The following is a 21,337-nucleotide window of genomic DNA, read 5'->3' on the forward strand; positions in this document are numbered from 1 at the left end:
CCCCGGATCCGCCGTCGGGGCTGCGCTCGGGGCCGACACCGCTTGGATTCATCGCCGGGCGGCGCACGGAAGCCGGCAGTGCTTGAATCAGTCGCCGGGACATGGAGAGTGGCGACGGTCATGGAGCGACGGGGCAATTGCGGCACGGTGCCAGGCCGCGGCGGCTTTGCAGCGACGGTGTGGCGTCTCCGTTGACCCGACCATGTGAGACCTCCTCGTTCAGGCAGTGGGCGCCGCCGGCAGTTGGATCCTGGGCGGCAGCAAAGGGTGAGTCGGGGTGGGGAGAGATGCGTGAGGTGGGAGGTGGGCCGGTTTTGTTTAGTAGCGGCGTTATCTCGTCCTCGCTACGTGGCACCTGACCATGGGACCCAGCGGTCAGTTTTTTGTCAAACGTCTCTAATACAGTGATAATCCAGTGATAAGTGCTTTCTGAAAATTGTTAGCACAATGGTGGTGGTTTTTTGAAAAAAATTCGAATGGTGGTGGTTTTCTGAATTAGGGTCCTCAATTGTGGTGGTTTTTTGCAATTTACTCGTCAATTTCAGTTTCATCAGTTTTTGTCAGATTAAGTTTCATCAGATTCAAAAAATTCAGTTTCGTCAAAGTTTCAGTTGTAAGTTAATTTCTCGCGCACGTTGGCGCTCGGCGCTCGACGTCGTCCACTTCCTCACATCACTCGAGCCCAAGTGCATGCAGGTTACACCAACCTTTGATTTATATACCTACCGTATGTCCACTGATCAGTGACATGAAAAGGTTGGGCGCTCTGAGCTAGAACATAAGCTGATTGATGAGATGAGTTAAAATGCTTCTGATTGGTTAGACCCTCAATATTCCAAACTGAAGTCCAAGGAAGAAGGATCAGGAATAGCAGGTACGAAGCCCATGAGTTATTTGTCTTACAGGCATGCACGTGAACAAGGTTCTACATAGTTCCAGATTTCCAATGGACGCTGGTGTTGTTGGCTGACATCTCCGGGGCTGTACATCATGATGGTTACCAAGACACGACAATGATCTAAATGCTACAGACCTGAATGAAATACCATGACTGCAGGTCGTTGCTGATTTGCGTTCGAAGAGGTGCAGCAAAAAGTGAGAAGCAACTGAGGTAATCGCCGATTGAAAAAAAATACATGATGCACTGATGGATTATCATGTATATAATGCCTGTTATTGGAAAGACTGATGTTTTGCTCTGAACTTGTTTGTGTTAATTTTTGGCATTTTCCATTGCTCTTCAGTGCACTGAAGAATAGTGAAATCTTGGCATCCGATTCCTTTTGCAGGCTATGCTTTTAACTCAACCAAATCTGCATTGTTAGTTGCTCTTATAGTCTGTTTGTAGCTAATTGGGGGACAAACATGGGCAATGACCAGCTTATTTTGATGACAGTGCAATCAAGGACTCACATGTTCACTGATGAATCTACCTCTATTTGCATGGTTATTTTCCGAATCAGCAACACTTTATGAGGGTCTTCATCGGCAATGTACATAGTGATGCATAACTGTTGGTTTGAATTATTTGGATGCTTCAGTTGTCAGACATGTATGTGCAGAGAGTTGAGGCTTTGAAATTAGATAATATGTCTAATGAATATGCATGTTTATTCATGGAACTATGCTCCATCTGTTTGATCAATTTGTTCGATGCATATGCTCATTCATGTGTTGTCACAGTGACTTGCCTGCGCTCATTGTTGATCGCAAAGAAGTGAGTTGGTCCAGAAATTGCAGCTGAGATGGAGCTCGGCAGGTGGCTAGACAGGCCCAGCTTGGTATTAGTCTTCTCTAAAATTTTACGTATAAGTTTTTTCCTAGATCCAAGTACATTGTATCATTATTTTGCAGGTGTGATCCACAGCAGAGATCACATTTTCTATGATTATAATTTATTTACTCATGTTCATACTAAATGTTTTTTTAGCAAAGTTCATACTAAATGTTAAAAGGGTCAATCCACAAGCTTGTCTGATCCCCGGTTCATTTTTGAACTATGTCAACGTGTTCTATCAAGGATCATTTTGTCGCATATGGAAATGACAAGCAATTTTCTTACCAGAATTATCATATTTGTAAGGTCGATCACCCATGGGTTCTGCACTTCACTAGAAAAAATTTGTAGCCTTGACCTGATAAGTTAGTGTTGTTGTATTATGAATTATTCATAGTATGAGACCAAATTTATAGTTTTAGTTTCATACAATTTTTTGTTCTTTGATAAATGGAGATTGTCATTGTCTTCTGTTTGCATGCCAGAATTTGGCGGTCCATTGTAACAATTTTTTGGCTTGATATTTATCTGTGTAGATGCATGGGTTCAAGGGTATTCTTTCTCCCATTGCAACGCCTCCCTGACATTGGGTGGCAACATTTCGATGTTGTCGTGGCGTGCAGTCAGGTGTTTTGGGTTCGTTGTTTTGGTGGACAGGGCATCTAGCACTTTCTTCGTAGCGAAACATGGGGGTTGTGCTTGCACATGCAATTCTTAGAAAAATTGAGTGCATGCTAAACTTTTTCTCTCCCACGGGGCATCTAGCACTTTCTTCGTAGCAAAACATGGGGGTTGTGCTTGCACATACAATTCTTAAAAAAATTGAGTGCATGCTGAATGTTTTCTCTCCCGTTGCAACGCGATAGCGATCAGGCTGCCATGTGTACGCTGCTCCGAACGATTAGCTTCGCCCCCCCTATGGGCTGATCACTCCCTAATCACGTGAAAAATGAAGCCTGATTCTCTACTCCCCAAAGCCCAAGCCCACACATACCAAGCCGAGATCCAGCAACAGTAGGCCCACAATTTATGAAGACAAATCGATCGGTCTAGGTCACACACGTTTCTTTTCCTCTGACCTTGCTGTTCGATGCTGCCGCCACACGTCTAGGGCGGTTTTGCATCAGTTCTCCTTCCAGCCGACGCAAAATCTAAGAGAGTTCGCGATCCATGGTTGTGGTTGCGTAGGCGCACGGCCGGCCGGTCGTTCTCACAGCAAAGATGAACGGCATGGCAACAATGGGTAAGTTTACTTCCGTCTCTCGCTCTCTCTTGGGAGTAATTTCTTTTTGCGGGGAACTCTCTTGGAGTAAGTTTACATTCATCTCTAATTCTTACTTATATCTCGTTAGTTTGTCGAATCTAATTTTTCAATGCGACAAATTTGTAGAAACTACAAACATTGGAAATTAATTAGGGGTAATCTGATTGACCAGTTCTGCTTGACGCTTGTGTTGATAACTTGCATCAAAAGAGAAAACGAACAATATTCATAGTATGTACTGATGATATGGTTTCCTATATATGGTTACAAATTTTGGTGCTTATAGTTCTTGCCCCCCCCCCCCCCCCCCCCCCTCGCCGATTTCTGGCTCCGTCCCTGGTGCTAGTAAGTATAAAACCTCTCCATCAGGAGCAGCAGGCATCTCTCGTGTCAGATTTACAGTCAGGCAAGTTTCAAAGTGTTGTGAACATAAGCCATGCAGAAAGGTGCGTTTGTAACAAGCTAAGAGTCAGACTGAATTCAGGTTAGAGATGAGATGACATAGGAAGTATATCTCTCTCTACCTAGTAGCAATTTTGACCCTACTAAATTCTACTCTCTATCTCCACCGATTGACCCTATTGTTTGTAACAAGCTACAAGGGTTTAGGGGTACAAGACCAATTTGACACTCAAACAATCCTAAATTCACCTATGCTTGAAAGAAGTTTGCTTTTAACCTTTTCTTTCACATTACCAAGGACAATCCTATATGGAATCCTCGTTTATCAGATAGGCTCGGCTCTAGAAGCTTTCGGAAGCTTGACCGGCCTATATTAGATTCTGTGAACAACATTTTCCTTAGTTGACTACCACTTGGAGTTCGACTCATATGTGATGATGCTGGACGACAACCAGGAGACTGCACTGGACTGTGACTCTCCTCACTTCTTTCTGTTGGAATTTGGATTCCCTGGAGAAGACAGTCAAAGAATTAGTGGATACAACAAAATAAGAATTACAGTGACACCTGTCTATCCCGGCATCCAGGCTAATGCTTGCTAACTACGGTCATTGAATCTGGGTGACGCGATGCAGCCATAATCCATGGCACTTATGTTTTCACCTCATTTCATAATACCAGTTCCCAACATACATGTTTATACCTAATCCATGGTACTTATGTTATCAACCCAAATTTTCATCAACCAATTCCCACAGCAACGCGTGGGGTATCCTCTAGTTTCATAATAACAGTCCCCAACATACATGTTTATACATATTGCACCAGATGTGACGATGCACTTTGGGGAAGCCAGAATGTTATCACACGAGCTATGATACGAGACATTAGAATAGTTCAAACCTGATGTTTCGGGTTGCATGGAAGTTTTACCATTCTGAATTGAGATTCGCTATCATTGCATTCTGCATCAGATACAAGTCCTAGATTAGAAAAGGGTGAAGATATAAGCTAAGACATGACTAACAACTGCCACTGCAAATTTTACATAGATTTTGGAACAAGAAATTCAGGTGTTAATATAGACCAAAAAATTGTGAACTTTAAGTGAAATGATTGTATCTGATGCAGCAGCACATAAAGTTTTAAGTTGAGCAGATCACATGACAGAGATTCTACCTGTCAATGATGGAAGATCAGCACCAGAAGGAAGCTGAGCAGGCATCCCCAACCTAGGCGGCAGTTTTAAGTTGTTTTCTGGTCCTGTTTTGGTCCAAGGACTGGCCTTCTTCTCTTCCGATGTCGACTCTGAGTCTGAGAAATCCACTCGTATTATCAACATAAATAAAAAATGTGATCTGAAATATGTGCTTTACAGGTGATATTGGTGTAAGACATATACATATTGACTATTGCTATTACACCAAGGAGGCGTGGTCTTCAAATTAACTGGGCATTTCCGACAGTGCCATAATTTGGCCATACCAAAGCAGTCTCTGGTAATAGGCTTTGATCATTAACAAAGATTGGAAAACTTGGGTTGATAATCATGAAACTAATTAACCTTCGAGCAAGATTTCATTGGCTAAGGTTACAAGCTTATCGCTACATTTCCTGATGGATAACTCAAAGCTGAGACTGTCTAGTTGTCGGATGTACAGGTCAATTGCCATCCAACGGGCCATCAGGGAAACATCCCGAGTCACCTGCTCATAGAAATGACAATTGTTTCAATCAAGTATAACCCCTCTAATATGGAAAGAAAAAGGAAAAAACCATTAATCATATACACAGTTAAACACAAGCAAGACTAGTGAATAAGCATCATCAAACCAGTAAGCTTACTTTTGATGTGACATTAGGATTCCCGTCTCGGTCGCCACCCATCCTTGAACCAAATTTGATTGGTGTGTGGGTTAGTGGAAGAGGCTTGCCAGTATGCTATATGCAAAGTGTTAAAAAGAAAGATTTAAAATTGCTCGAGGGAGTGATGTAAGGTATTGTGGGAAGCGTAGAACCCTTCGTCTGGGCCGCATTGCATTATATAGAAACATTGCCATGGCTTACAAGGAACGATCGATCATAATGAGAACAGATCGATCAAGATTACAGGAGTTGGAACAGAAGAAAGGATAGAAGACAAAGTACAATTTAAACTACTTTCCTCTCCCTATACAACTTATCCTAACACTCCTCCTCAATCTAAACCTCAAGTAATTTTGCCAAGGTTAAGATTGTACTTAAACTCATTCAGTCTCTTCATAGTAAGTGGTTTTGTGAAGCCACTCGTTCTCTTAAAAAATGAAAATCAACTTCAATGTGCTTTGTACGTGCATGAAAAATAGGGTTAGCTGAAAGATAAGTTGCACCAATATTGTCACACCATAATCTTGCAGCTTGAGGAATTTTAATTCCAAGTTCACGAAGCAATGTCTGAATCCACATGACTTCAGCTGTAGCATTTGCTAAAGCCTTATACTCAGCCTCAGTACTTGACCTTGAGACAGTAGCCTGTTTTCTTGCACTCCATGATACAAGATTTGTTCCCAGAAATACAGCAAAGCCACTTGTAGACCTTCTGTCATCAGCACACCCTGCCCAATCTGCATCAGAATAGGCAGACACAAGAAGAGATGAGGACTTGACAATCTGAAGACCAAGTCCCTCTGTATATCTAAGATACCTCAAGATCCTTTTTACTGCAGTCCAATGAGCTGTAGTAGGAGCATGCAAATACTGACAAACTTTGTTCACAGAATAAGAAATATCAGGACGTGTAAGGGTCAGATACTGAAGAGCACCTACAACACTCCTATAGTTAGTTGCATCCTTTGTTCCAAGTACTTCTCCAGCTTCAATAGTATGCTTTTCTGACGTGGAGATAGGTGTACTCACTGGCTTACACTTTTCCATACGTACCCTTATCAGAATGTCAGTAGCATATTTTTCCTGAGTAAGAAGTATACCATCTTTTACCTTCTTGACCTCAATCCCAAGAAAATAATGAAGATCTCCCAAGTCCTTGAGAGCAAACTCTAGTTTCAAATCCTTAAGGAGACAGGTAGTTGCATCTGAATTTGAACTGGCAACAATTATATCATCAACATAAACAAGAACAAACATGGTAATATTGTTCTTACTGTAAAAGAATAATGAGGTATCTGCCTTTGATGGTGTAAACCCAACCCGTTGTAATTGTGTGCTCAACCTTGAATACCAAGCTCTTGGGGCCTGCTTCAACCCATACAAAGCTTTATCCAACTTACAAACATAGTGTGGTGTGTTTTTATTTTCATATCCTGGTGGCTGTCGCATGAACACTTCTTCCTCAAGAACACCATGAAGAAACGCGTTCTGAACATCTAGCTGCCGTAGGCTCCACCATCCTCTAGAAATAGCAATAGATAGTACAAGTCGAATAGTAGTTGATTTGATAACTGGACTAAAAGTATCTTCATAGTCAATGCCAAACATTTGCTTGAAACCCTTTGCAACCAACCTAGCCTTGTATCTGTCTATACTCCCATCTGCTTTCCTTTTGATCTTATATACCCACTTACAATCAATCACATTATTGTCTTTTTTTGGTGGTACTAAATGCCAAGTTTTATTTTTCATGAGTGCATCATATTCATTATCCATAGCCTTCTTCCAATCTTTGTGAGCAAGGGCATCATGCAAATGTGTTGGCTCACCGGTACTAGCAAAAAATGCTCGCTTGGTTTAATCATAACTGATTGTACCATCAGTATAAACCTTCTACTTTGTAATCCCAGACTGAGATCTTGTATGGCGACACGGTAGTACTGTTTGTTGCACCACTGTAGACCTTGCCACAGAAGATCCGGGAGATGCATCCGAATCAGGCACCAGATCCGACACGCCGCATGCTAGCCCGCACGCCCTGCTGGGCTCGCGGGATCAGCGCCTTCTGGCGCAGGAGAACTCGCGCAGCCACCCGCCCCGTTATAGCTGGTGGGGTCCGCTCCTGAGGGGTTGTCGGCCACCCGCCCCGCAGAAGCGCGTGGCAGTCCGTCTGCACGTGGCCCCGCGCCCGGTGTGCAGGCAGCATCAGCCGCAGCGGCGCCGATTCCCTCCTGGGATCGCGCGCGTGCAGGCAAATCTGCCTCGGATCGCTGTGCCTCGGATCCCGTGCCTGCAGAGAAATCCTCCTGGGATCCAGCGCCAGTTTCGGCAGTTTCTGAACACATAAAATCACGTCCTGCTGCTGCACAAGTATCAAAATTCTCCAAATTTTCCATGGATTTTTGCACATGATCAGTTCTAATTAATTCACCCTCATGATCACAATTAGATGTAGAGTTTGAAAGAAGGGAAATTTCATAACGAAGTAAGGCTCCGGCATTGAGATGAAGTTTTGCAAAAGGAAACAATGTCTCATCAAAAACAACATCTCGAGAAATATAGATGCGACCTGTTGCAACTTCTAAACACTTATATCCTTTATGAAGATTACTATAGCCAAAAAAACAGAGTGGAACAAAACTCAAGTTTGTGGCGATTATAAGGACGCAAATTTGGGTAACAAGCACACCCAAATTTTTTTAGAGAGTTGTAGTCTGGTTTTTGATGAAACAGACATTCCAATGGAGTTGTATTGCCAATAACTCTACTAGGGAGATGATTAATGAGATAGGTAGCTATGATGAAGGCTTCATCCCAATATTTAAGTGGCATGGAAGCATGAGCTAATAAAGAGAGACCAACTTAAAAAATGTGACGGTGTTTTCTCTCAGCTGAGCCGTTCTGTTGATGAGCATGGGGGCAAGATACATGATGAATAATACCTATGTCACGAAAGAAAGCATTGAGTTTCTCATACTCTCCTCCGCAGTCACTTTGGACCGCAAGAATTTTCCTATCAAAATATCTCTCAACAAGTTTCTGAAACTCTTGGAAGACTGAATATACTTCTAACTTAAACTTAAGCAAATATATCCAGGTGAACTTGCTATAATCATCAATGAAACTAACATAATATTTCTTCCTTCCAAAAGAATCTCTTGCATGACCCCATACATCACTGAAAATAAGCTTTAAAGGAGCATGAGACACACTACTGGACACAGGATAGGGAAGTTGGTGACTCTTGGCACATTGACAAGCTTCACACACAGACTCGTCATTGGAACTATTTGACAATTACAAATTGCCTTTATTGACTACTTGCTGGACTACTATTGAAGAAGGATGTCCTAATCTTTGATGCCACCTTGCCAAGGAGGGCTTGATGACGGAGTAAACTCGACGACGCTTGCGACTAAAGACACTTGATGTGATGGGGTAAAGCCCTTCGATGCATCTACCATGATAAATGAGCTCCCTCGTTGCCCGATCCATTATGAAAAAATAGGTGGGATGAGTCCCAAAGAAAACATTATTGTCGAGAGTTAAACGAGACATAGATGCTAGATTTTTGTCGGCTTCAGGAACACGAAGGACATCTTTGAGAACTAGATCACGTTTAAGATTAGGTGAATTAATACAAGCTTGACCAATGTGCTGGATTTCCATACCTCCACCGCTTGCGGTGTGAATTTGATCATTGCGATGATATCTCTCGCGAAGAGCAAGCTTTTCTAGCTCGTTTGTGACATGGTCCGTAGCGCCGGAGTCCGCATAACAGACCGTATCACCATCACCTCCTACTTGCTCCCGGATGGCAGCGACTGCATGACATGCATCAGGTACAAAGTCCTCGTCATACAGGTGCCAGCAGTCGATGACTTCGTGGCCCAGTTTCTTGCATAGTTGACACCTAGTGCGGCGAGAGTTGGAGGAGGCGCCATAGTTGTTGTTGTTGTTGTAGCCACCACCACGGTCACCACCACCAGAGCGGGGCGGACCCTGATTGTTGCTGCGCCCGCCATGATCGCCGCCACGGCCACGACCTTGGTAACCACAGCCGCGACCACTGTTGCCGTGCCCACGAGAAGCACTGTTAACAGAAGATTGACGGTGATGTGTACCTTGCAGAAGATTGACGCGCGCCTCAAAGCTAAGGAGTTCTGGGGTGGTGATGGGCTCGACATGGGCTTGCAGGGCTGACACCACGATGTTGTACTCGAGGTCAAGTCCCTTCAGGACATAGGAGGTCATCTCCCGATCTGTGAGAGGAGAGCTGATGGTGGCGATCTCATCCGCCAGTGCCTTGATCTTGGTGAGATACTCCACCATAGTGGAGTTCCCTTTGTGAAGATTGGCGAGCTCGATGTGGTTGTTGATCTCTTGCGCCTGGGTGTGAGCAGCAAAAGTGGCATGGATCGCCGCCCACACTTCGGTCGGCGTCTGGAGAGTCACCACCTAGGCAAGAACCTCATGGGACAGAGACACCATTAGATAACCTTGCAATTGTTGCTGTTGAGCGTACCAGATTGTGCGGGCGTAGTTGAAGATCTGCTCGTCTTTCCCATCCTTGTTGATGGTGAGAGTGGGAGGGGGCGCCGGCGTTGCGGCGTCCAGGAAGTGTTCCATATCTGTGCTCCCTTGATCTAGGGTAGCACGATGGCCTTCCAGAGGAGGAAGTTCGTCCTTGTGAGCTTCTCCGTTGGAGGTGGACCGAGAGAAATAGGGCTGCTGGAGGTGGAAGAAGACCCATAGGTGAGTCCGGCGGATTGGGTGGATAGGGTACTCATGGTGGATGTGGTCAAGGAGTTTGCGGTGGAAGTAGTGGTGCTAGCGGCGGTGCCTGCCATAGCTTTCTCTCGGCGATCCTCTTTTTCTCTCTTCTCGATTCAACTAGATCGATCTAATCGTCGTGGCTAGATGTATGAGAGGAAGGGGCTCTGATTACCATGTAAGGTATTGTGGGAAGCGTAGAACCCTTCGTCTGGGCCGCATTGCATTATATAGAAACATTGCCATGGCTTACAAGGAATGATCGATCGTAACGAGAACTGATCGATCAAGATTACAGGAGTTGGAACAGAAGAAGGGATAGAAGACAAAATACAATTTAAACTACTTTCCTGTCCCTATACAACTTATCCTAACAAGTGAAACAGAAGTTAAATTCATTGAACTGCAGTAGTTGTTGTCGCAACCTTCTTGACACGGCGAAGATAGCGTGGTATCGATTTCCAGAGGGATTGTTCCACAATATGAAGGCCTACGAGAGTCAAGAAATTGTTTTGAAATCATTTGTAGTATCATGCATGGACAAACCAGAAAGCCAGGAGCCTTAATTTTCTTAATTACCAGCCCTAGCTTCATCAACTGGTGTAGGTTTATGGCGCCTCAATTCATCTGCCTGCCACAATGCTGTGATTTCCCTTACCTGCATCGTAATCAGAGTCAGAAGGAACCGAGGACAGATCAGCAAAACAGAGTATTTTAATGGAAAAAAATGTATCAAAACATCTCAAGCATACCAGGTCTTCTATCAGCATTTCTCTATCCGCATAGTTAAGATCACGCTGTCCGTTGAACTCCAAAAGATGCTGCAGCACAGTCCCATCAGTCATTAGAAGTCAGAACACAAAATACAGCGAGATTGAAAGAAGAAATCACTGATTAACTCACGGCTATTCTAAGGTGCTTGTATTGCAAGGTTCGCCGATTTATTTGAGTCGGATGGGCCGTAAGAACGATTAATTCTGCTGGTTCTGATTGAGATTCAAATCGTACGTCGCTATCAAAGCTTAGAGTATACAAGTATAAAACGTTTAATTCTGTAAGTTTACATTAGGAGAGGGCGGGCATCTCTCGTGTCAGATTTTCAATCAGGCAAGTTTCGAAGTGTTGTGACTTGTGAACATAAGCCATGGAGAAAGGTGCGTTTGTAACAAGCTAAGAGTCAGATTGAATTCATGTTAGAGATGAGATGACATAGGAAGTATCTCTCTACCTAGTAGCAATTTTGACTGTTGAACATGTGTACATGCACGTAGGTCCGGGTTTTGTATGCCGTATATGTAGTGTCTCTCTCTGTATTTACTTGTATCTTAGGAGACAAGACACCGGTCGTACCCCATATGTACCTATATATATGTGCCTAGTGCACGATCAATGAGAGATCGATGCACACAATCATTCTCTATATGGTATCAGATATAGTCCCGAACCTCTCCTAAAACGCTTCCGCCTACCCTAGCTACCGCTGCTCCCCTCTCCCCGCGCCACGCCTCCCCTCCTACCCGCAGCCGCGCCTTCCCTCCCCTGTCGCGCCGCCTCTACCGCCGCACCATCACCCAACCCTAGCCGCCGCCTCTCCCCCTCATCCCCGCGCAGCCGCCATGTCGTCCAATGCCTCCACCTACTTCAACCCCTTCGTCGGGCCGGACCCCGCTGACATCCGCGACATCAACATCCACGAACGCGTCCCTGTCGTCCTCGATGCCACTGACTCCACGTACTTCGCGTGGAATACGTACTTTTCGTTGCCCTTCCGCGAGAACAATCTCGTGGATCATGTTGACGGCACCGTCGACTCCTGCGCCATGGTGGGCGACTCTAAGTGGACCGCGATCGACGCCACGCTCATCCGGTGGTTCTTCACCACCATCTCAAAGGACCTGTTTCACATGGACGTGAGCGATGGTGATGACGCCTGCGCCGTGTGGGTCAACCTCAACGGCCTCTTCACTAACAACAAGCTTCAGCGCCGCGTTTTTCTGCAGCAGGAATTTTTTGACTGTCATCAGGATGACCAGTCTATCGATGACTACTGCCGCTGCTTGAAGACATTGGCGGATGAACTCCTGACATCGGCGCCAAGGTTGATGACGACCTCCTCCTCAGCACGCTCACCGCCGACCTCAACGAGGACTTCGGCAACGCCGCCTCCAACATCACCTTGATGACGGAGCCCTCCTTCCCCAAGTTTGTGGTGTACTTGCGGTTGGAGGAGCACCGGATCAAGGGGCGAAGAAGCGTGTGCAGCACCAGGCCCTCGCCGTCGGCACCTCTCGCGGCGCCCCGCCGCCACACGCCCCGGCAGCAGCCCGCGCCCCCGAGGTTTTCCCCTCTCGCCCGCGCCCCCCGCCCCTCCCGCTGCCCTTCAGCAGCAGCCGCCGGGTGGCGGGCGGCGCGACAACCTCCGCGGGGGCAGCCGCAAGCAACAGCAACAGGCGCACGGGGGGCCCCCCGTCAGCAACAGCAAGCCAACCCACAGTGGACTTACGACACCAATCTATGGACGGGCATTGTTCATGCATATTCGATACCGGTTCCTCGGGCTCCCACCCCGGGCATTCTTGGGCCCCGTTCGGTGAGCCACCAGGCGTACCTCGCCGCGCCTAGCGCCGCCCCCTACCCGGCTTCGCCGGACATGGGCGGCTACAGCGCCGCCCCCGCGCCTGCCTACGGCGGGTTCTACCCACCCCAGGTGCCACCGCCGTGGGATCCAGCCCTCTTCGCCGCCTTGCATTCGGCTCCGTCACCTAGCAACTATGTGGTGGCGGTGACTGGTACATGGACTCGGGTACCACTGCTCATATGACTACTCATCCCAGTAACCTCACGTCTTCCACTCCCATTCACACTCCCACTCGTATCACTGTTGGTAACGGTTCCTCTCTACCCATTACACATGTTGGTCATATGTCGTTTCCTTCCACTTTTACTCCTATTAATATGTCTAATGTTCTTGTCTCTCCTGACTTAGTTACCAACCTTGTCTCTATTCGTCCCCTTGCTCGTGAGAATCCTATTACTGTTGAATTTGACGATGTTGGCTTTTCTGTGAAGGACGCCCATACACGGATGGTACTCCACCGATGTGATAGCCCGGACGAGCTCTACCCGGTGCATCCTTCCGCTGCCACCACCACCCGTCCAGCCGCCCTCGCCGCTAGTGTCGATCTCTGGCACGCATGCCTCGATCATCCCAACTCCACTGTTTTGCGTTAGATTCTTTAGAGTTTTTCATTCTCATGTAATAAGGTTAACAACCACACTTGTGAGGCCTACCGTCTCGGCAAGCACGTTCGTCTTCCCTTTAGCGAGTCTACAAACATTTCCACTTTTCCGTTTCATTTATTGCATAGTGATGTTTGGACGTCCCCGGTTGTAAGCAATACGGGTTATCTATACTATTTGGTGATATTGGATGATTTTTTCCATTATGTGTGGACATTTGCTCTCCGTCGCAAATCTGACGCTCTTGCCACACTCATCGCTTTTTACTCCTATGTCACCACACAGTTTGGTCGTCCTATTCTTGCCTTACAAACTAACAACAGAAAAGAGTTTGACAACGTTGCCGTCCGCAATCTCCTTCCGTCTAACGGCACCATATTTCGCCTCACTTGCCCCTACACGTCGCAGCAGAATGGCCGCGCTGAGCGCATCATCCGCACTCATAATGACTGTATCCGCACGTTGCTTTTCCACTCCAACGTGCCTCCTCAGTTCTGGCCGGACGCTCTTGCGACCACCAGCCTCCTAATTAACATTTGTCTGTGTCGTCCTCGCTGGAACTATGCTCTTCACCAGCTCCTCTTCGGTGCAGCCCCATCTTATGATGGTCTTCACATTTTCGGGTGTCTCTGTTATCCTAGCACCGCGTCCACCACCCCTCGCAAACTCGCTCCCCGGTCGGTTCCTTGCATCTTTCTCGGTTATCCTCCCAACACCAAAGGTTACCGGTGTTATGATCTAGTGTCCCACCGCGTCTATATTCGCGGCACGTGTACTTTCATGAGCTGGTGTTCCCGTTTCAGCAAGTAACGTCCTCCTCGGCATCTCCCGCGGCGCGACTCGCCCCTGCCACCACCTACGGCGAGCCGCCCCCTTCGTCACGCCGAGCACTGGGCCCGCCTTGACTGTGCTTCCCGCGCCGGCCACCCCCTCCCGCGGTGCTTCAGGTGTGGCCGCCCCCTCGGGCGCCCCCGCCGCCGCGGCCTTTGGCGCTTCCTCGGGTGAGGCCGCTGTTGGAAATATGCCCTAGAGGCAATAATAAATTGGTTATTATTATATTTCCTTGTTCATGATAATCGTTTATTATCCATGCTATAATTGTATTGATAGGAAACTCAGATACATGTGTGGATACATAGACAACACCATGTCCCTGGTAAGCCTCTAGTTGACTAGCTCGTTGATCAATAGATGGTTACGGTTTCCTGACCATGGACATTGGATGTCATTGATAACGGGATCACATCATTAGGAGAATGATGTGATGGACAAGACCCAATCCTAAGCCTAGCACAAAGATCGTGTAGTTCGTATGCTAAAGCTTTTCTAATGTCAAGTATCATTTCCTTAGACCATGAGATTGTGCAACTCCCGGATACCGTAGGAGTGCTTTGGGTGTATCAAACGTCACAACGTAACTGGGTGACTATAAAGGTGCATTACAGGTATCTCCGAAAGTGTCTGTTGGGTTGGCACGAATCGAGACTGGGATTTGTCACTCCGTGTAAGCGGAGAGGTATCTCTGGGCCCACTCGGTAGGACATCATCATATGCGCAATGTGACCAAGGAGTTGATCACGGGATGATGTGTTACGGAACGAGTAAAGAGACTTGTCGGTAACGAGATTGAACAAGGTATAAGGATACCGACGATCGAATCTCGGGCAAGTAACATACCGCTAGACAAAGGGAATTGTATACGGGATTGATAAAGTCCTTGACATCGTGGTTCATTCGATGATATCATCGTGGAACATGTGGGAGCCAACATGGGTATCCAGATCCCGCTGTTGGTTATTGACCGGAGAACGTCTCGGTCATGTCTGCATGTCTCCCGAACCCATAGGGTCTACACACTTAAGGTACGGTGACGCTAGGGTTGTAGAGATATTAGTATGCGGTAACCCGAATGTTGTTCGGAGTCCTGGATGAGATCCCGGACGTCACGAGGAGTTCCGGAATGGTCCGGAGGTAAAGAATTATATATAGGAAGTGCTATTTCGGCCATCGGGACAAGTTTCGGGGTCACCGGTATTGTACCGGGACCACCGGAAGGGTCCCGGGGGTCCACCGGGTGGGGCCACCTGCCCCGGGGGGCCCCATGGGCTGTAGGGGGTGTGCCTTGGCCTATATGGGCCAAGGGCACCAGCCCCAAGAGGCCCATGCGCCAAGAGAGAAAAAAAGGGGGAGAGTCCTACAAGGGGAAGGCACCTCCGAGGTGCCTTGGGGAGGATGGACTCCTCCCCACCCTTGGCCGCACCCTTCCTTGGAGGAAGGGGCAAGGGCTGCGCCTCCCCCTCTCCGTTGGCCCTATATATAGTGGGGAAAAAGGAGGAGCAAACCAATCTAAGGCCTGGCGCCTCCCTCTCCCTCCCGTGACACATCTTCCTCCTCCCGCGGCGCTTAGCGAAGCCCTGTTGGAATCCCGCTACTTCCACCACGCCGTCGTGCTGCTGGATCTCCATCAACCTCTCCCTCCTCCTTGCTGGATCAAGGCATGGGAGACGTCTCCGTTCCGTACGTGTGTTGAACGTGGAGGTGTCGTCCGTTCGGCACTAGGATCATCGGTGATTTGAATCACGACGAGTACGACTCCATCAACCCCGTTCACTTGAACGCTTCCGCTTAGCGATCTACAAGGGTATGTAGATGCACTCTCCTTCCCCTCGTTGCTGGTTTCTCCATAGATAGATCTTGGTGATACGTAGGAAAATTTTGAATTTCTGCTACGTTCCCCAACAGTGGCATCATGAGCTAGGTCTATGCGTAGATTCTATGCACGAGTAGAACACAAAGAAGTTGTGGGCGTTGATTTTGTTCAATATGCTTGCCGTTACTAGTCTTATCTTGATTCGACGGTATCGTGGGATGAAGCGGCCCGGACCAACCTTACACGTACTCCGTGAGACCGGTTCCACCGACAAACATGCACTAGATGCATAAGGTGGCTGGCGGGTGTCTGTCTCTCCCACTTTAGTCGGATCAGATTCGATGAACAGGGTCCTTATGAAGGGTAAATAGCAATTGGCATATCACGTTGTGGTTTTGCGTAGGTAAGAAACGTTCTTGCTAGAAACCCATAGCAGCCACGTAAAACATGCAAACAATAATTAGAGGACGTCTAACTTGTTTTTGCAGGGTATGCTATGTGATGTGATATGGCCAAAAGGATGTGATGAATGATATATGTAATGTATGAGATTGATCATGTTCTTGTAATATATGATCATGGAGCCCCAAGATGGAGATCAAAGGAGCTACATGATATTGGCCATATCATGTCACTATTTGATTGCATATGATGTTTATCATGTTATGCATCTTGTTTACTTAGTACGACGGTAGTAAATAAGATGATCCCTCATTAAAATTTCAAGAAGTGTTCTCCCCTAACTGTGCACCGTTGCTACAGTTCGTCGCTTCGAAGCACCACGTGTTAATCGGGTGTGATAGATCCTTTCGTTCACATACAACGGGTGTAAGAAGTTTTACACATGCAAAAACACTTAGGGTTAACTTGACGAGCCTAGCATGTGAAGACATGGCCTCGGAACACAGAGACCGAAAGGTCGAGCATGAGTCGTATGGTAGATACGATCAACATGAAGATGTTCACTGACGTTGACTAGTCCGTCTCACGTGATGATCGGACACGGCCTAGCTCACTCGGATCATGTAATCACTTAGATGACTAGAGGGATGTCTATCTAAGTGGGAGTTCATAAGATGAACTTAATTATCCTGAACATAGTCAAAAGGTCTTCGCAAATTATGTCGTAGCTCACGCTATAGTTCTACTGTTTAGATATGTTCCTAGAGAAAAAATTAGTTGAAAGTTGATAGTAGCAATTATGCGGACTAGGTCCGTAAACTGAGGATTGTCCTCATTGCTTCTTAGAAGGCTTATGTCCTTAATGCACCGCTCAGTGTGCTAAACCTCGAACGTTGTCTGTGGATGTTGCGAACATCTGACATACACATTTTGATAACTACGTGGTAGTTCAGTTAAACGGTTTAGAGTTGAGGCACCAAAGACATTTTGAAACGTCGCGAAACATATGAGATGTTTTGAGGGCTGAAATTGGGATTTCAAGCTCGTGCCCACGTCAAGAGGTATAAGACCTCCGACGATTTTCTTAGCCTGCAAACTAAGGAGAAAAGCTCAATTGTTGAGCTTGTGCTCGGATTGTCTGAGTACAACAATCATTTGAATCAAGTGGGAGTTGATCTTCCAGATAAGATAGTGATGTTTCTCCGAAGTCATTACCACCAAGCTGCTTGAGCTTCGTGATGAACTATGATATATCAGGGACATATATGATGATCCTTGAGATGTTCGCGATGTTTAACACCGCGAAAGTAGAAATCAAGAAGGAGCATCAATTGTTGATGGTTGGTGAAACCACTAGTTTCAAGAAGGGCAAGGGCAAGAAGGGATACTTCATGAAACGGCAATTCAGCTGCTGCTCTAGTGAAGAAACCCAAGGTTGAACCCAAACCCGAGACTAAGTGCTTCTGTAATAAAGGGAACAGCCACTGGAGCAGAATTACCCTAGATACTTGGTAGATTAGAAGGCTGGCAAGGTCGATAGAAGTATATTGGATATACATTATGTTGATGTGTGCTTTACTAGTACTCCTAGTAGCACCAGGGTATTAGATACCGGTTCGGTTGCTAAGTGTTAGTAACTCGAAATAAAAGCTATGGAATAAATGGAGACTAGCTAAAGGTGAGCTGACGATATGTGTTGGAAGTGTTTCCAATGTTGATATGATCAAGCATCGCAAGCTCCCTCTACCATCGAGTTTGGTGTTTGCATTGAGCATAGACATGATTGGATTATGTCTATCGCAATACGGTTATTCATTTAAAGAGAATAATGGTTACTCTGTTTATTTGAATAATACCTTCAATGGTCTTACACCTGAAATGAATGGTTTATCGAATCTCGATCGTAGTGATACACATGTTCATGCCAAAAGATAGTAATGATAGTACCACCTACTTGTGGCACAGCCACGTAAGTCATATCGGTATAAAACGCATGAAGAAGCTCCATGTTGATGGATCTTTGGACTCACTCATTTTTGAAAAGTTTGGGACATGCGAACCATGTCTATTGGTATATATGCATGAAGAAACTCCATGCAAATGGACCGGTTTTGTACTCGCTTGATTTTGAATCACTTGAGACATGCGAATCATACCACATGGGCAAGATGACTGAAAGCCTTGTTTTCAGTAAAATGGAACTGGAAAGCAAATTGTTGGAAGTAATACATTTTGATGTGTGCAGTCCAATGAGTGCTAAGGCATGTAGTGGATATCGTTATGTTCTTTATTCACAGATGATTTGAGTAGATGTTGAGTACATTTACTTGATGAATCACGAATCTGAATTATTGAAAGGTTCAAGTAATTTCAGTGTGAAGTTGGAAGATCGTCGTGATAAGAGGATAAAAATATCTATGATATGATCATAGAGATGAATATCTGAATTACGAGTTTGGCACAGAATTAAGACATTGTGGAAATTGTTTCACAACTAATACAGCCTGGAACACCATAGTGTGATGGTGTGTCCGAACATCATAACTGCACCCTATTGGATATGATGCATACCATGATGTCTCTTATCGAATTACCACAATAGTTTATGGGTTAAGCATTAGAGACAACCACATTCACTTTAAATAGAGCACCACGTAATTCCGATGAGATGACACCGTATGAACTATGGTTTAGAGAAACCTAAGCTGTCATTTCTTAAAAGTTTGGGGCTGCGACGCTTATGTGGAAAAGTTTCAGGCCGATAAGCTCGAACCCAAAGCGGATAAATGCATCTTCATAGGACAACCCAAAAACAGTTGGGTATACCTCCTGTCTCAGATCCAAAAGCAATAAAGGATTGTTTCTAGAATCGGGTCCTTTCTCGAGGAAAAGTTTCTCTCGAAAGAATTGAGTGGGAGGATGGTGGAGACTTGATGAGGTTATTGAACCGTCACTTCAACTAGTGTATAGCAGGGCACAAAGAGTTGTTCCTGTGGCACCTACACCAATTGAAGTGGAAGCTTATGATATTGATCATGAGACTTCGGATCAAGTCACTCCCAAACCTCGTGGGATGACAAGGATGCGTACTACTTCAGAGTGGTACGTAATCCTGTCTTGGAAGTCATGTTGCTAGACAACAATGAACCTATGAGCTATGGAGAAGCGATGGTGGGCCTGGATTCCGATAAATGGCTCGAGGCCATATAATTCGAGAGAGGATCCATATATGAAAACAAAGTGTAGACTTTGGAAGAACTACTTGATGGTCGTAAGGCTGTTGAGTACAGATGGATTTTAAAAGGAAGACGGACAATGATGGTAAATGTCACCATTAAGAAAGCTCGACTTGTCATTAAGATGTTTTTCGACAAGTTCAAAGAGTTGACTACGATGAGACTTTCTCACTCGTAGCGATGCTAAGAGTCTGTTGGAATTATATTAGCGATTACTGCATTATTTATGAAATCTTGCAGATAGGATGTCAAAACATTGTTTCCTCGACGATTTTCTTGAGGAAAGGTTGTATGTGATACAACCGGAAGGTTTTGTCAATCCTGAAAGATGCTAATAAGTATGCAAAGCTCCAGCAATCCTTCTGAGGACTAGAGTAAGCATCTCGGAGTTGGAATGTATGCTTTGATGAGATGATCAAAGATTTTGGGTGTATACAAAGTTTATGAGAAACTGGTATTTCCAAAGAAGTGAGTGGGAGCACTATAGAATTTCTGATGAGTATATGTTTTAACATATTGTTGATCGGAAATGACGTAGAATTTCTGGAAAGCATATAGGGTTATTTGGAAAGTGTTTTTCAATGGAAAGCCTGGATTAAGCTACTTGAGCATTGAGCATCAAGATCTATAAGGATAGATCAAAACGCTTAATATTACTTTCAAATGAGCACATGCCTTGACGTGATCTTGAAGGTGTTCAAGATGGATCAGTCAAAGAAGGAGTTCTTCCCTGAGTTGTAAGGTATGAAGTTAAGACTTAAAGCTCGACCGCGGCAGAATAGAGAGAAAGGACGAAGGTCGTCCCCTATGCTTAAGACATAGGCTCTACAGTATGCTATGCTGTGTACCGCACCTGAAGTGTGCCTTGCCATGAGTCAGTCAAGGGGTACCAGAGTGATTCAAGAATGGATCACAGGACAGCGGTCAAAGTTATCCTTAGTGACTAGTGGACTAAGGAAGTTTCTCGGTTATGGAGGTGGTAAAAAGAGTTCGTCGTAAAGGGTTACGTCGATGCAAGCTTAACACCTATCCGGATAGCACTGAGTAGAGATACCGGATGCATATAATGGAGCAACAATTTAGAATAGCTCCAAGTAGAACAGTTATTTGGAATAGCTCCAAATAGAGCGTGGTAGCTACATCTAGGAGATGACATAGAGATTTGTAAAGCACACACCGATCTGAAAGGTTCGGACCCGTTGACTAAAACCTCTCTCACAAGCAACATGATCAAACCTAAAACACATTGAGTGTTAATCACATAGTGATGTGAACTAGACTACTGACTCTAGTAAACTCTTGGGTGTTAGTCACATGGCGATGTGACCTGTGAGTGTTAATCACATGGCGATGTGAACTAGATTATTGACTCTAGTGCAAGTGGGAGACTGTTGGAAATATGCCCTAGAGGCAATAATAAATTGGTTATTATTATATTTCCTTGTTCATGATAATCGTTTATTATCCATGCTATAATTGTATTGATAGGAAACTCAGATACATGTGTGGATACATAGACAACACCATGTCCCTGGTAAGCCTCTAGTTGACTAGCTCGTTGATCAATAGATGGTTACGGTTTCCTGACCATGGACATTGGATGTCATTGATAACGGGATCACATCATTAGGAGAATGATGTGATGGACAAGACCCAATCCTAAGCCTAGCACAAAGATCGTGTAGTTCGTATGCTAAAGCTTTTCTAATGTCAAGTATCATTTCCTT

General features: G+C 45.5%; 1 pseudogene; it reads right to left on the reverse strand.

Annotated features, from left to right (window-relative positions):
* Positions 1-3,672: 3,672 nt before the first annotated feature.
* On the reverse strand, positions 3,673-11,437 carry LOC147977569 (phosphoenolpyruvate carboxylase 4-like; annotated as a pseudogene).
* Between the last annotated feature and the right edge of the window lie 9,900 nt (positions 11,438-21,337).

Source organism: Triticum urartu, chromosome 3A, assembly GCF_056163025.1.
Source record: "Triticum urartu cultivar PI428250 chromosome 3A, HENAU_Tu73, whole genome shotgun sequence".
NCBI lineage: Eukaryota > Viridiplantae > Streptophyta > Magnoliopsida > Poales > Poaceae > Triticum > Triticum urartu.